Source organism: Argiope bruennichi, chromosome 3 (genome assembly GCF_947563725.1).
Source record: "Argiope bruennichi chromosome 3, qqArgBrue1.1, whole genome shotgun sequence".
In the NCBI taxonomy this organism is placed as follows: domain Eukaryota; kingdom Metazoa; phylum Arthropoda; class Arachnida; order Araneae; family Araneidae; genus Argiope; species Argiope bruennichi.
Genome location: NC_079153.1, coordinates 116,213,196 through 116,227,146, shown reverse-complemented (window position 1 = coordinate 116,227,146; position 13,951 = coordinate 116,213,196). Strand labels below are relative to the sequence as shown.

General features: G+C 32.6%; 1 protein-coding gene and 1 non-coding gene across 4 annotated transcripts in view; one reads left to right on the top strand and one right to left on the bottom strand.

Moving 5' to 3' along the window:
* The window catches only part of LOC129964016 (neuron navigator 2-like), a 654,345-nt gene that overhangs the window by 459,588 nt on the left and 180,806 nt on the right, over positions 1-13,951 (bottom strand). The window lies entirely within an intron of this gene.
* Positions 8,905-8,977, top strand: Trnaa-agc (transfer RNA alanine (anticodon AGC)). The gene has a single exon. It is a non-coding gene; the product is annotated as a tRNA-Ala (tRNA).

Below are 13,951 nucleotides of genomic sequence, written 5' to 3'. Positions count from 1 at the left end.
CATTAATATAATGTTACTAGCAACAGATTTATATACATTTTATCAGTTTTTCAATAAAATTGTCCTTTTATAACAAAGAAACACATTTAAGTCCTAAATTCCCGTTCACTTTGTAACTTGATGCATTAGCCTTAAGTGGAATTGAGTTAATCTGTGGGGAAGAAGTCAAAGCAAAAACTCCATTTTTTTCGGAATATATCGTCATTAGTCTATTTTTGTGAGACATTCGGCAGTCTGTCGCCTCAAATCTGATATTTCTATCAAGTTTGTCATTTCGAATTAAGATCAGGATTAGGATATTAAATCCGATAGACACAGTAGGGTTTCTGTTGAGTTGAATTGGTTGAACATATTATTTCAACTGTCCTTTTTGATTTCTTTTTCAGTTACTTGAATTGATTCAAGTTACTAGATTGCAAAATTGCGGTCGATTCGTATTTTTTTTTTTGTTGAAGTTTTAAGTTTACAAAAAAGGTAAGGGATATTTGCCGACGCATGCAAATTATTCGTTTTAGTTCTCAGATTTTCAAACTGTTGCCATTTGCGAATCTATTTTGGACAGAAAAAAAACATTCATAATTACATACCCGTCAAAAACCTTTTACAGCAGTGTAAGTTTAAAAAATAAATAGCAAATTAATTAGAATCTTCAACTAAAATTATCGAAGAAAATCTAATAAGTTTTTTTTTAATGTTGCGTTTATTTTCCTGAATATTTTTATTTAGAAATCCAATAATAAATAAAAAAATAAAAATCTAAGTAAAACATTAAAGCAGAAAGTTTTACTAAATTTTTAAAACTTATTTATATAAAAGACGACACCAATTAAAATCGTGATCCACAGTATAAAGAGCCATTTTTTTAAAATTAAATTTTGATACATTCAATGAATCTTATAATGTACTAAAAGAGTAATCAAGATTCAATCCCAATGATCGCTTTTTTTCTTTTAAAAGGTTTCAGTTTTATTGCAAAACTATGTAAAAAAGCATGGCTGGATATTGCAAGAATATAACAAAAAATATATTTCAATTTTAGTTTAATTAGTATTTTTAATGCATGAAAAAGCATGATGCGAATCATTTTTTATATATTTAGAAATTTTCTCAAGAATTGAAAAATTCCAATCATAAAAGTTTTACAGAAAATTGAAATTAGGGAATTGCAAAAACCCCAAAAGAAATGAATAAAATATCCATTTATGACCAGTTTAGAAAAATAATTTGCGCTTTAATTAAAAACAAATTTAAATCAAATAAATGACGAAAAGAAAAAAAAATGACGATCAAATCAGCCAGTATTAAAACAAAGTATTGTTGAATATTACTTCTACAAAACTTTGCAATTTGAAGAACCAGAATTTGAATTCAGATGCCTATAAACTAATCATAGTATATATATGGTTCAGTTATTTCTCAGAAAATTTGTTTGAAAAGATTTGTGCTAAAGAATATAGCAATTTTTACCCTACCATGATTAAATATCAACTGTTTGTGAAATATGCTTAGCATTTTTTTGCAAGTCATAAGAATATTATGACGAATCTATGACTTCTATTACCACTTTGTAATACATATTTCAATAGACAATGAACATTCGAAAGTAAAACAATTTAAATCCATACGTTCCATTCATTTCATTGCAATTTAAAATTATAAACTAAAACTAGCCCTAATGTCCAAATACATTTGGGAGAAAATGTTAAAATTTGTGAAAAAGAAGTTTTATAATTAAAGAATATTTATAAGATTCTTATTTATTTTCGATATTTTATAATAGTGTATTCAGAATATCTGCTATTTAAACCCCCAGACGACCGGAGGCGACGATTAAGAATAATACTTGTTTAGATTGAGCATTAGATTGTTTATAGAAAATTTTATTAAGTCTCATACTTTTCGGATCATTGTGATGGGAAGGTAGAACGAAGAGATATTTTTTTTTTCCATGTGCAAATTTCAGTGGGAACACGAAAGCATCTACATTTATAATCATAATCAGTTACTGAAACCCGAACGAAGGCTAATGGAAAAATCTGAATGACCAGATTGCCGCGACAGCACACTAGTGGGAACAATGGTTGAGTCCATCCAAGGGACATCACCAGCCCCGGTACAATCCTTCCTGTGGGAAGTACGTCCCGTCAACGATAGGAGATAGCCGACATCAAACGTTTCAGTACCCCCCCCCCTCTCCTCCCGCGTGGGGAGAACCAATCACCACACTGGAAGAATCTCATTTTCATTTCTGAGGTGCCCCCCGTTGGGATCTCAATTACATTTATTAGCCAAAATGTGAAGAGGGAAGGAAGAATTACGCCCGATTTTTCTAAGCCCCAACATTTATAATTTCTAAAAGAGGGATTTTAAACAATTAATTTGAATAAATTTATTAGTAGTGATCAGAGGAAAGTGAAAAATTATTAGTCAAGACTAACAAAAAAAAAAAATCGATCATGATTTTTATTTCAACTATCTGGACTTATCACACTTTCGAGTGTCGGCGTATATTGTCAAATAAATGAAGTAGACATTAAATAATTCACCTTTAGAAAAGTGCTTCATTCTATTTAAATTTCTCAAAATCGTTAATTAATAAAAAGATCAAAGACTTAAATACTAATTAACAAAGTCAAGAAAAATACTAAATTAAGCTAGAAATTTTAAACATTAGCAAATAGAAGCTTATTAACTGGATGCAATTATTTAATAGGGAATCACTTTCCAAAAACACATTTTGAGAAGTATTTCTAAATAGAAAAATTTGTAAGATTGAACTTTCTTGGAATTAATTATTGCAATATATATGTGTTACAATGGTCTGCATATGATTTAGTTATGCATTCACAAATCATATATCATATGCACTTAACATATCGTCTTATGCGCGATTTTCAGCAATCTATGAAAAGGTGGTTAGTGTTTGCTTGCAGAATTGCACCTAATAGAAACCTAATTATTTAAAAAATGCATCGAAAACGTTTCAGTTTTAATTTTAGAAAAATTTTAGTCAGTTTTCTATGTTGTCATTCAATTTCAATTGAGTTCGTTGCTAATCTCTTTCAAGTTCAAAACCTGCATTCGAACGTTCAGAAGTACCATTCAAAGTGCATGCAAACCCCTCAAAAACGGAATGACATTAGCATCGGATTCCACCTGTCAATTTACTGGCACTCCAGCTATCGATTTTATTTTAAAATTGTAGGCACACGCAAATGAATGGATGTCAGAGAAGTCCTGAAAAATCACCCTCTCATTCTAGCAAAGAGGAAAGAAAACCCCAACTCTATAGCTTGATGACAGCACTTAGAGAAAGGAATAGCACTCATTAATGTAACACGTGTCTTACGCATTCATTCGGTCGATTCTTTTTTTTCCCCCACCCTTTCCATGGATCAGGATGGAACTGAATGCAGACAAGATAACAGTTAACGAGGGGATGGCTGAAAAGAAAGAAAAATAACCACCGACTGTGCACATTCTTACTGTTTCATCTGTCGTCGAAACAGGTTGAAAGGCTTATTCATTAGAGAGCTCAGAAGATCGTGAAATGTAGGTTTAATCAAGACTGGTGGAAGGAAGGCGCTGTCTGCTTCTAAATCATAGACTCTCCTGAATTGGAACTTTACGATCTTGCCCTTTATATAATAAGCACTGTTTGTGAAGAAGTGCTTTTTCTGGGTAGTGGGGTATGAGAGTGACGTATTATCTGCCTCTGGATGTAGAGAGATCTTTGTTCAAATATTTATGGTGTTTTGCCAGCTAAGCACTAAAAAGTTGTTTCTTCCCCATTTCATGCCGTTTATCATAATTAATAATTGCTTGATGAATTGAATGCCAGTAATCAGTTTTCATTTTATAAGGCCATGAGCTGAAAGAAGAATGAACGAAATAAATTTGTAACAAGCTTAATTATTTCAAAGACGATTCTTTTTTTACTTTCTCGCATATGTAGTATAGTAATCGTCAAAAATTCGAACTCCAGATTTTAACAAATCTCCACATTTTACACCTGAGTTCGAAAAACACATTTTTGGAAAATGTCCGTCTGTCTCCGATAAAGAAAACTTAAAAACACTTTGACCTAGAGGGATGAAGTTTGGTATACGGCCTATGTATATACCAGATTTGTAGACTTCTGTTCAGGCCGGGATAGCCTGGTTGGTAGGGCGTGGGATTCTCGTTCCTTGGGTTGCGAATTCGAACCCGGTCGGCCGAAGACTCCCTGTGTGTGTGGTGGCTGACGCGCGTATACATCTGTCGTGGTTACAAAGTCCTCCATATCGGGAGCAATACCACTGAGTGTACTGGATCAGGGTAGGACTTCTTAAAGTCAGTGGGCTTGTCAAAGACAACAGCCATTAGAAACAACAACAAATTTCTGTTAAGTTTTGAGCAAAATCAATATAAAGGAAGTCAGTATGTCTGGCTCCCTTAACATATCGAATATAAGTTAACACAATAATTACAGAATGAAGAGAGCAGGAAAGAAAATTCTACACACAGAATGAACAGCTATAGTCTAGACACTTATCACATTTTAAGCTAAATGGGACAAGGGATTAACCGTTTGTCGGTCAGTACTTTTAGAAACATATAAACACGTTAACTTAAGGAGACAATGACTTAAATGTATCAAATTTGGTTTGAGATTTTGCGACTACGTGTAGTTTTAGTCACATTTTTGTTACGATCGATTGGGTAAAACGCATCTAAAACACAAATTTGATTTTTGAATACCATTAATAGCATGCCAGGGATCACTCGCCAAATAATCGCCAAGGATGACATGATAGATTCAATAAAAATGTTAAATTCACATCAAAGGTTTATATTTTTTAATAATTATTGCACGCCAAAGCTATGCAAGGCGTTCACTAGGAGAACGCTTTTATTAAAATGTACACAAGAAAGTTTTGTGGAGGCTACTTCCAGTTTATCCAATTTTTTCCAGTTTATATAAGACGTTATAGACTGTAGACAAAAGTAACTACAGATGTCATTCTAACAATTTTAACTATTTCCTCGTGCTGTAAAAATGACGACATACTTTTTTCCTGAAAGATTCGCTATAGATTCCGTTATTAAATTATTGATTCTTATTTGATCCTTATAAAGCGACTAATATCAATTTCTTATTGGATGAATTTTTAATAATTTTAAATCTGCAGCAACTCATCAAGCAAAAGATTTTTTTCTAATTAATTGAAAAATTGTCTGGAATCGAAGGTTGTAACAATTTTTAAAGAAGAAAAAAAAATATTCGGTTAAAGGAACTTTTGCCGTATTTTAATTTCTTTTCAGAAATAAATCTAAGGGAATATTATTTTTGCGGATAAGCTCGCTTTCTTTAGTGAGTAGATCCAAATTCCTCTTTTTTTTTTTTTTTTTTTTTTTTTTTTTTTTTTTGTGTGTGTGTGTGTGTGTGTGTAAATTCCATACTGTCTTTTTCTCGAAAGACATTCATCTGACACATCGAATTACTTAAGGCAGTCTCGAGTTCTGCTCCTTTACCTTTGCTTTCTCCCAGTTTTGAATAAAATGCTCCTGACTATTGGATTGTTTATTTATCAGTACATTTTTATAACACACCAGTGGGAGTGGTCTCCCTAAAACTTTCTCGCATACTCTCTAATAAAGATGTTATCTTAATGAACGCCTTGTAGGCTTCAACGGACAATGGTTACGAAAGATTAATCTTTGGTATGGATATAGCATTTTTATTGAATGTATTGTGAGATCCTTGGCGGTTATTTTGGCGATTAATCCTTGATTTGCAGTTAATAACATACAAAAACTGAATTTGGGCTTCAAATGCCTTCTTCAAAACAGAAATTTGACATAACAGTATACTTAATGTCGCAAAATCACGCATTAAGTTTGACATATTGAAGTCATTGCGTTTTTATGTTTTTGAAAATACAGAGTTGCAGATAATCAATCCACTGTTGGATTTTGCTTAATATTTGGTAAGTGTCTACACTAAAGATGTTAGATCTGTGTTCTGTATTTCACCTATCTAGCTTTCGTCGTTTTGTAATCTTGCTAACTTGTATTAGAACGGCAGGAAAGACAAATGTCCTCTGAACAGAGCTTGCACAAAGTTTGATAGAAATATACAAATTTGGTATAAAGACCGTATACCAAATTTCCTCCTTCTAGCTCACAGTATTTGAGTTATTTTTGATACAGACAGACAAACAGAAAAGAGGATGCAGAGGTTTGGTATGAGCGAGGATAGAACCTGGGACCTTGTGGTTCGCAGCCGAGTAACATGACCACAATACAAAAGCAATTGCTCGGGTAGCGTAGTTGTTAACTGGCTTTCACCACAAGGACATTTTCCAAAAATATATTTTTCAAACTCTTGGGAGTGTTACACATGGAGAATCATCAAAATCGAATTTTTTAACGATTACTATACTTTCTCTATACTTAATGTACGAGAAAATAAAAGGGGGAAAAAATAGAAGAATTTAACTTTTAAAAATTAGCCTCTGAAAAATTCTGCTTTTTTACTATTTTTAGATGTAGTAAGTATTTCACCATTTCTGCTTTAGTGAATAATTATGCCGATTATATCATAAATTTACTATCTCATTAATTTATGTGTTATTTTTTTCCTTCCCACTGCCTTTTCTTTTACTTTTCATAGACAGTAATTACTTTTATTTTAAAAAATATTGATGGCTCATATGTCAAGTATTTCAGACATTATATTAATTTCCATTTGGTATTTACAGGGTCAGTGGTAAGATTACCTCATCACCCAAAAATATCTGAAATAATCCCAATTTTAGGTTGTTTGCTTGATTTACCAACTTGTCCATCCATAACCAATAGCTACTTAAGATTAATTAGGCATGTTCTATTATATGCATGTTGTGGAAGAATCTAGGGAAAAAAAAAAACTTTCCAGAATCGAGAGCTTTCCATGTGTCAGATTTCTAACTAACTTGGTGCAAAAATGTTTAGACTTTAAATATTTTTAAAAAAAGTATTTCAGTATAAAAAAATTTGAAATAACTAAAATAGTCGGCATTTAAACAAACGCCATCGTATTTCTAAATAAATAATAAAACATCGAAGCAATCCTACTTAAATAATTAAACAAAGCAAAGTACAAAATAACAACCAACGTACACTAAAAGTTTACATCGCCCAGTAAATAAGATTAATAAGATGACATTTATGGCAGAGCTGAAGTGAAAGAAAAGAATATCTTAAAGATATAAACCGGTCAAAGGGCACTGATCCGCCAGAACCCTCCGTCTTCAACCCAACTTCAAACGCTCCGTGTATCAACTGTGGCGGATTTGGCGATCTTTTTCCAAGTTCCGCCGACAGAGTGTGGAAAGGGTTGACGTTTTGATGGATGCGATGAAGAATAACTTGGCGTGCGCTTGGGCGGCAATTTCTTTGCATTTAGTATTATCACCACATTTTTTTTCCTCTCATCTTGGCGTAATTAAGACATCTGGTTGCCTTTCGATGTTGACCGAAAGAGAAAAGAAAGACTCGCAAATAAATTATTTTATTAGAGCCGTTTTAATGTTAACTGGCAAAGGGCATGCCAAAGTGGACTTAATTGTGACAAGCATGGTTTTTAAGAGAAGCTTTCCTTTCTTCGATGCGGATGAAATAACAAATGTGGAACGCTTCAAACAGACGTGTTTTATTCTGATACGCGGAACCACTTGAGCAAATCAACGGGTTTAAGGATGAATTATAGCTAATGAAATAAGAAATTCAGTCTTGCGTGGTTTTGAATATGTTTTAATATAATACGTTTTTATTGAAATTGTCAAAAAGCTGAAAGCCAGACGCAAAAATGAAAAGCCTGAATTGGCTCTTGAAAAACCGTCATAACGTTCCCATGGAAAATGTATTTCTTAAAGCATACAAAGAAATTAAAATCTCTCCATAGTTTTTTTAAAAAAAAATTCTATCGGCAACATTCAAGATTAAGTTTTGTTCAGAAATAATTTATTAAATGCAAATTGAATTAAATACTTTCAATGCAAATTTTTAATAACCTTATAAATAGTATTGCATCTATTGGCAAGACTATCTTGATAACAATGAGAAAATTGAAGTAGCGAGTAATTAAAAATATCTATCTTATGTTTCCTGAAATAGTTTCAACTGCTTTTATAAGGAAAAATATATCATCAGAAGATAGCTAATACTTGACTGCATTTTTCTTAATATTAATGCATATGTAATAAGCGTATATTATATATATAATACGTTTTTATAACACCCTTAAATTTAAGAATTTCTAAATATTTATTTTCAAACTTTATTTTAATATTATTTCCAGCCTGAGCTTAAAGTTATAAAAATTTGTTTCATGTTGTTTTACGTTAAAATATATTATATGATAAGTTATTTTATTTATTTTTGGAAGGAAAAAAATCTTAACTGTAATCTAACATATCACCAAATTATAGTATTTTTTTATTTATCGTTTCGTTCAGCCAGGTACTACATAATAACCTTTTGAATTAGAAAATTTTTCGGAGCAGTTTATGCATAATTGACAATTTAAACAAATCGCTACACATTTTTCATTATTAATAAACAAACCATTCACTTTTGGAACGGAATGCTACTTTCAGATAAATTAATATCTTTGATATTGATATATTTACAACATTTTGTAATTAAGAAAAGTTATCGTTGGGAGAGAATGATAGAAATGTTTGTTGTGTGAATATATTACAGAAACATTAATATTCAAAAGCAGTGAAATGCTTTGAATATTAATATCTAGCGTGCCTTTAGTTTGCTTTATTGACACACTTATGCTTCAAGAGGGAAAGTCTTTCGACTTCTGAAACTGGTTCGACAGAACTAGGTCAGGAACTGTTGATAAAGAGATTTTGTATACTCATATTCGTAGGGGGCGTAGCTCAGATGGTAGAGCGCTCGCTTAGCATGCGAGAGGTACCGGGATCGATACCCGGCGCCTCCATCTAATTTTTTTTAGCGCATTTAAATACATTATGAAATCAATTACGAAAAAAATTTAAAATCCATAAAAATTTTCTTGGATTAATCGAGTTTCTCTCTTCCTTTCTTAGGCTCTATGCGAAATTGAAAATATATGTAGTAACTTATATTCTCACTAAGAAAAAAATAAAGCTTGTTGCTTTAAGAATCTTGAGAAAGAAAGTTCAGTGAGCACTAATGTATTATACTAAAATACCTATTCAATATGAAATTTTGAAAAAAAAAATTACTCCCAAAGTTTTACGATGCTTGCAATTATATACTTAAAATACATATAGTCTTGTGATCGTTTGATAAATAATTGATGTTAGTTATGGAATAGTCAGTAAATGTTAGTTATGGAATTTGCACCCCTTTACTCGAAAGCGGAGTATTTCAGAAGACAGAGCGCTCATTTAGCATGGGAAAGGTGCCGGTATCGATATATGGCGCCACTATATAGAATTTTTAATACGTTTTATAAAATAATACTGGGCTTGTCCGGTTCCTCTCTCCCTTGCCCAGATAGAATTTTTAATACAATCTATAAAATAAATCTGGGCATGTCCGGTTCCTCTCTCCCTTGCCCAGATAGAATTTTTAATACAATCTATAAAATAAATCTGGGCATGTCCGGTTCCTCTCTCCCTTGCAGTTCATGGCAGAATTAAAATGCTAGAATCGACTCATTTGTACACTAATAAAACACTATATTAAAAGTATTAAAGTTTATTGCTTTAACACTTTAAAATATATTAAAGCTTATTGCTTTAGAAATCAAAATAAAAATAAGTCCATTGAGACTTGGCGTATCATGCAGAACTCGTTCAATAATTTTGTAACTCATTTGTAACTTTATGTTTACAATCCAGTGAGGGTCTTGGTGGCTTGGTGGGAAGGTTTCGGCTTTGCGACCGAGACTCGATTCCGCCAAAGAGCCACCGTGTAAGGGAGTTTTGTGCACGTTAAATCTGTCTGGATCAAACGTTCTCCCGTTAGTGTGGTTCGGAAATTTGGAGTGAGAGTGCCATTTCAGATGTCATACTTGTTATCTGACTGCGGTTCAAAATTACATGGTCCATCCCAAAATAGTCCTAGTGTTGCTTTAAAGTGGGACGTTAATACAACTGAACTAAACTTATTATTCTATAATAAGGCAAATTAACATAAAGAGAGGAGGCCTGATTAGAATATTTAGAGAAATAATAAAACAAATGTCTCATGTATAATAAATAATGTATAAGTAACGCTTCAAAACTGACAAAAATATTTAATCAGTTCTTGCTTAATCGCAATTTCAATTTCAAAATCATCCTGTAAAATTCATATTAATAAATTCTTTAATGGTCTAATCTTCCTTTGCGTAGTATTATACGCGAATATATCGTTCCATATTAATTGGCGCTTTTCTAAAATTATTTCCAAACATAAATCAAGTAAAGAGTATATCCATATAATTTATTTAACAGATAAAGATCTTGCCGTTATTAACAATTGCAATGCGTAAATCCATATAAACCAAAGAACAGTCAAGTCCCTCGCTGCAATTAAGAAATCCACTTCCGTTACTTGCATGACCGCTAATAAATTACCGTCAAAACTCTCAAATGAACCAGACACCGCTCATTATAACCTACACATATATTTGTGCTGAGCAATGACTTATTCCGCTGCAGTGTCCACCCAAACCTGACAGTTCCACAGAGGAGGCCTTTATTTAAACGAAAGAGGTCACTGACATGAGCTGTGTTCTCACGTATCATGAATTACAGCCGAAATCCATCATTTTTATGCATCCCTTTCTTCTCCAAGACGGGAAGGAAACCAGATCAAATATATTTGACCACTACGCCGCTGGAGTATTAAATGCTTGTTATTTCGCCTTCGTGTCATTATTTCTTGGACGGGGATGGCAGCAGCTAGTCGTGCGATAAACGACACGCTTTTAGAGGGAGAAAAATTGTCGGTCTTATCGGCTACATTCAATGCAAATCTTTTTTTAATCCTTTAGTTTTTTACCTTCGGTTCTTATTTCTTAAATGTGTGTGTGTTTTTTTCCTTGGTTGCCTATAATTTATAATGTTATTATTCAAGCGTATGCTAGTCACGTGTCAGCTTTTAATGGAAAAAGTAGAAAGTATTTTTCTTGTGTCCGTTTGGACATGAGAGGACAGTGGTTGGAGAAATTTATAATTTTTTTTATGTGTCAGTGTTATCAAGCTTATATAAATGTGATTACACTACATGCGTTTTAAATAAAGGCTTATCTATTTTTTTAGATTGTAAAAGTTGGGCATGACTGTTATAGAAAAATGAATTGTATTCTGACATGTGTCAAGGAGAAAAAATTATAGAAGTCATAGCTAAAAGCAACGCAACATCAAGAATTTTTTTTTTTTTAATTTCTCGATGTTTCCTCATATTTTATGCTGACATTCACTGCTTTCGTAGTAATGTTCTTTTCTGAATGGCAACTATTGCCAGAGTTAATTACTGAAAAAATTCATTTCCCTCGCATTTTCATATCAGTCAATAAGTCTCTGATCTAACCAAGAAAATTATTATTATTTTAGAAATTCGTCAGCATGCTCTCCTTCGAGAGTAATACATTCAGTCTATTCATTCAACTATTTATCCTTGCTCTCAAAATAGATCTCAGTTTCAGCACCCATTTCTTCATGTGAGCTAAATTTCTTCCCCTGAAACATCTTTTTGATGTCTGCAAAAAAGCCAGTATCGCTTGGATCCAGATCTGGAGAGTACGGTGGGAGAATAAGCAATTCGAAGAGTAATTCAGTTAATTTTTCCGTCGTTTTCATCGACTTCTGACACGGGGCATTGTCTTGGTGAAACAGCGCTTTTTTGCATGTTTTTTTCATGATTTCTGAACTCAATCGATCCAATAATGCCATGAAATATTCCTTATTGATAGTTTTATCTTTCTCATTATAGTTGATGAACAAAAAACCATGCGGGTCTCATAACCTTGTCAGATGACTTTTTAATCGGTTTGGACGACTTTCACCAGTTGTTATCCACTCAGCTGACGATCTTTTTGATTCAAGTATGCAATAATATATCCATATTTCACCCATTATCAGATATCGAGGAATGAAATCTTTTTTTTTTTTTTTTATCTCACTTGAACAGCACTAAACAACGCTCTGAACAATCGACACTCTGTTGCTTTTTGCCCAGTGTGAGCAAGCGCTATACCCACTTTGAAAGCAACATACGCATGCTCAAATTTTCGTATAAAGTTCTAAAAAAAGTATAAACAAACTACCTTTTGATATCTTAAGGCGTCCTGGCATAGGGGTAGCGCATCTTCCCCATGATCTGGCCTTACCGGGTTCGAATCAAGTTCGGGCAGGGTTGTTCTTCATTTGTGTTCCATCTGTGAGGTGTGTGAATGTGCCCCCCAAGCGAATGTGTGAGTTTCATCTTCATATGAGCTAGAAGTCAGACTTCTGCCCTCGGGTGCTCAGGGGTCTTTACCCTCAGAAGCTACTGCACCCCCTTTCTCTGGTAACGCGGACACGACATCATCATCAAGGTGTCAGAAATCTCACGCGACTTCACTTTACGTTCTCTTAAATCTATTTTGTGGACTTTGCTTATGTTTTTCTAAACAACAGCTGATTTTGGGCTACCAGAGAGTTCAGGATCATCAGTGTTGGTACGCAGAGTCTCCATAGCTTTTATAAAATAATTGTTTGACTTCAACAGTATCCCCTCCCATGAAAAAACAAAGTTTATTTAATACAAGAAATGCTCCTTTGTCCATTATTTTGAAAATTACAAACCTGGAATCACTATAACAATTGTAACTTGTAAACTAATTTTTAGAATGACATGATACACATATCGTTTGAAGACTAGTATTATTCAGAATACATATGGGTTTGTCAATAGTTTTGCCATATATTTGTCAGACTGGAGACTTATCAAGTGATGCGTGACAAAATTTTAGAATAGATATTCATTAAAATGATTGAACGGTTACATTTTTTAAAAACATTTGGCAGGATCAAACACATTTCATGAGTGCATATGATTATATACTTGAATAGCGATTCATCGCAAAATAATAATAATAAAAAACTTGTCGCATTTGTACATCTTTAACTGAAGGAATCTGATAATTTAGATTCTATAGTGGACATAAATATACAGATTTTGGTTTGCAACTATCTATAATCTTGAAAAGTAAAATTACATAAATATTTCTACAAAAAATAACTACTTTTGTCTCTTTTCATCGACTGAGACAATCTTTGTCGATCGATTGGCCTGACGATGAAAATATAATAAATACAATTTGTTCCGAAAGAAGAAAAAAAAAATACATATATTAATTAATATTTAATGGCAAAACTAAGAAAACAGACAAATAAAATACACAATAAACGAGAGCATATTACCTAATTAGATTATATTGATTTTTTTTCTGGTTCCTAAAAATAATTACATACGATCATTTTTAGAAGCACAAAATAAAACTCACAACAGGAAAAAAATTAAAACAGACTTTTCTTAAACATGGTTAGCTTGTTTTGTATTTTTCTTCTTTCATTATAATTTCACGCATCAAAATAAGGAACGTTTCGAGATTAACAGGATTGTACAACAGTTCTCAGTCAGAATTAAGCAAATAGTAACTTAAATACAAGATTATATAAATTGGATGAGATTTTTTAAATGATGGTAACTTTTGAAATAGAAATTATTTTTAGATATTGCAATGAAAAATGATCATGAAAAGAATTCGCGTTGTGTTTGATAGGCACTGAATAATTCAAATTGCATATGTATGTCATCAAAACATATTGTTACGAATCTGTGATGCGGCTTCCCAGCATAGTTGGTTCCATAGGAGGTCCCGGAGCTTGGAGACCATTTGGCGACTTGACGACCAATTTGGCGACTTTGGCACCAAAATAGATTATACGCGAAA